Consider the following 3,756-nt stretch of genomic DNA (forward strand, 5'->3'; position numbering starts at 1 on the left):
TAATTTTTAATTATTTTTAAAATAAAGTACTTGAAAAGAAGAACAAAACAAGCCCAAGAGCTCCAAATTTGGATTAGTAATGAAATTCTGATGAATTTTGGAAGTTATGGGGGTTTTCTGAATTTATTTAAATGTTTTAAACGGCCAGTCAAACAGAGGCGGCGACCGGGACACGCGGCGGGAGATGATGCAGCCACGCGGACAGTGGCGGTCACTCGCTGCCCGCCACTTAACCAGCTTAGCGGGATACGAGACCGTCGGATGCACCGCGGTTCTGATCTAACGGCAAGATCAGATCCCACAGTTCAGCTCGATCCAGATTGAGTGGACAGTCCGATTCGAGCCTGCGGTATGGATCGGCGGCCAGGATCAAAGTCAATGATGACCTGGTCAAACCCCAGTCAGTGACTGAGCCCGGATTGGGTTTAATCCTGGCCGTTAATCACGATAGAAGAGATCCGACGGTCGCGGACCCATCTTCTTCCTCTGGCCAGACCGAAAACCCTAGGTATGATTTTTTTCCTCGTTTTCACAGAATACCCGTCCAAATGCTTTGAAATTTTGGACAGAGTCATAATAGTATCTAAGTAAGAGTGGCGAATGGTTTTTAAGTCCTTTGATGCAATATTAAATGTGTTATTTAAAAACCTAGAAAACAAACTAGGATTTAGGATTTATCACCGAAAAATGGATCGATTTGGTTGATTTTATCACGGTTCAACTTGTAGACTATCCACGTGTTGAGTTCCTTCAGGCCTCAAACTCGGAGGATCACCAAAAATGGAGCTAAGGGAGTTTGAATGGAAGTGGCTCTCGGTCAAGCTCTGATCTCGCCGTCGGTAGCTTCAAAACGCTGAGTATCGATAGGAAAATCAAAGTTGAGCTCAATGGAGTCAAAACGAAATCATCATAGCTCTGGGGGAGCTCTGGAATGCAAGATAGCTTGTAATGAGTGGGATTCATCCCTCTTGCCTATTCACGGGTTTGGAGTCTAAAGGGACGGTGGGGATCGATCAGGGAGAGTGCTGGGATGATGGACACCTGTCCCAGACGGTTAGGGGACAGGAGGAGCGGCTGCCTCAGGTGAGAGTGACCTGAGGTCGTTTTCAAGCATAGGGGGACCACTATGGTGTTAGACTGAGCTTAGGGGCATGCCACCAGCTGGGATGAGTCAGGATATCTCCCATGAAGTATCTAGAGTTGTTTCAGTGGGCTGGAAAAGATTGGATTGGGATGGTTTCATTAAGTTGACGGGTTTGACCATTTAGAGCTCATTTGAACTCTTGGAAGAGCTAGGGAGCATGCCAAGGCTCAGGCTGGATCTGGCTGAGTCCCAGGTGACTTCTGGGATAAGTTAGGATACCTGGATGGGTCTGGTCTAGTCTAGGAAGTTTTATTTGATTGGGTTTGGCCAACTAAGCTCGTTTGGGGTTCCCCTTGACTCTTTGACCAGTCAAGGGAGAAAATGATTGCTGAGTTTGCATCAACGAAGGTTGTGAGGCCTCTCCCAATGGCTGGATGGGTGTGGCTTGAGCTGAGTAAGGATTGATAGGTTGGTTTGACCTATAGGCATGGTTCTCTAAGCCTTAGGTTGACTGGTTTAACCAGTCAACACAGTCAATGGTTGATGAGGTGACACCTAGGTAATCCAGATGGGTTGATTAGATGGATTGGAGGGTGATTCCAAAAGTCATGTATGTCAATTGATCCAAGAAAGCTTAATGGGCCCTTAATGGTCTTTTAGGACAAAATTGGTTGACTTGGTCAACCAGTTGGGTTCAGGGGCTGGAACTGGATTCAACAGATTCAGAATGTCATCCTGAGTCTACTGGGTGGGGTTCCAAGGTTTGGAGGGGTCAATTTGATCAAAATCCTGATTTGAACCCTTGAGGGTCTTCTTGGGTCAACCCTGTTGACTTGGTCAACCAGGTTGACTCATGAGCTGGGAATGGGTTCAACATGTTTGAAATTATATTTGAAACTTGCTGCAAGTGATTGCATTCAATTCAGAGTTCAATTGGTTTGAAATGCTTGTTTGAGCCCCATAGGGGTATTTTGGTCATTTTGGGCCTGCACACATTGGCGTTGACCGAATGGAAGTAGAATCTCAAAGGTGGAAGGGAGGGTATCTCCCAATCTTAAGTCCATAGGAAGCTAGTAAAAGGCTTACACCTATTTGGAAAACAGAACTTGAGAAACCAAGGTAGGGAATACCTAGCCTTGGGTCTAAGGAAGGGCATCACCCAACCTTAGGCCTATAGGATGCTGATAGAAGACTTACTCCAAATAGGCGAATTAACTGGAAACCAAAGTAGGGAATACCTAGCTTTGGGTCTAAGGAAGGGCATCACCCAACCTTAGGCCTATAGGATGCTGATAGAAGACTTACTCCTAGTAGACGGATCAACTGGAAACCAAGGTAGGGAATACCTAGCTTTGGGTCTAAGGAAGGGCATCACCCAACCTTAGGCCTATAGGATGCTGATAGAAGACTTACTCCAAATAGGCAATAGGACTGGAAACCAAAGTAGGGAATACCTAGCTTTGGGTCTAAGGAAGGGCATCACCCAACCTTAGGCCTATAGGATGCTGATAGAAGACTTACTCCAAATAGGCAGATTAACTGGAAACCAAAGTAGGGAATACCTAGCTTTGGGTCTAAGGAAGGGCATCACCCAACCTTAGGCCTATAGGATGCTGATAGAAGACTTACTCCTAGTAGACGGATCAACTGGAAACCAAGGTAGGGAATACCTAGCCTTGGGTCTAAGGAAGGGCATCACCCAACCTTAGGCCTATAGGATGCTGATAGAAGACTTACTCCAAATAGGCAGATTAACTGGAAACCAAAGTAGGGAATACCTAACTTTGGGTCTAAGGAAGGGCATCACCCAACCTTAGGTCTACAGGATGCTGATAGAAGACTTACTCCTAGTAGAAGGATCAACTGGGAAAACCAAGGTAGGGAATACCTAGCCTTGGGTCTAAGGAAGGGCATCACCCAACCTTAGGCCTATAGGATACTGATAGAATACTTACTCTAAATAGGCAGATTAACTGGAAACCAAAGTAGGGAATACCTAGCTTTGGGTCTAAGGAAGGGCATCACCCAACCTTAGGTCTATAGGATGCTGATAGAAGACTTACTCCTAGTAGACGGATCAACTGGAAAACCAAGGTAGGGAATACCTAGCCTTGGGTCTAAGGAAGGGCATCACCCAATCTTAGGCCGATAATATGCTGATAGAAGACTTACTCCAAATAGGCAGATTAACTGGAAACCAAAGTAGGGAATACCTAGCTTTGGGTCTAAGGAAGGGCATCACCCAACCTTAGGTCCATATGATACTGATAGAAGACTTACTCCTAATGGACAGATTAACTGGAAACCAAAGTAGGGAAATACCTAACTCTGGGTCTAAGGAAGGGCATCATCCAACCTTAGGCCTATAGGATGCTGATAGAAGACTTACTCCTAATAGGCGGATTAAATGGAAACCAAAGTAGGGAATACCTAACTTTGGATTTAAGGAAGGGCATCACCCAACCTTAGGCCTATAAAATGCTGATAGAAGACTTACTCCTAATAGGCGGATTAACTGGAAACCAAAGTAGGGAATACCTAACTTTGGGTTTAAGGAAGGGCATCACCCAACCTTAGGCCTATAGGATGCTGATAGAAGACTTACTCCTAATAGGCAGATTAACTGGAAAACTAGGATGGTGCCATGAAGGGCGTACTCCACCACTAGCGAG

This window comes from Dendrobium catenatum, unplaced genomic scaffold (assembly GCF_001605985.2).
Source record: "Dendrobium catenatum unplaced genomic scaffold, ASM160598v2 fragScaff_scaffold_1022, whole genome shotgun sequence".
Classification (NCBI taxonomy): domain Eukaryota; kingdom Viridiplantae; phylum Streptophyta; class Magnoliopsida; order Asparagales; family Orchidaceae; genus Dendrobium; species Dendrobium catenatum.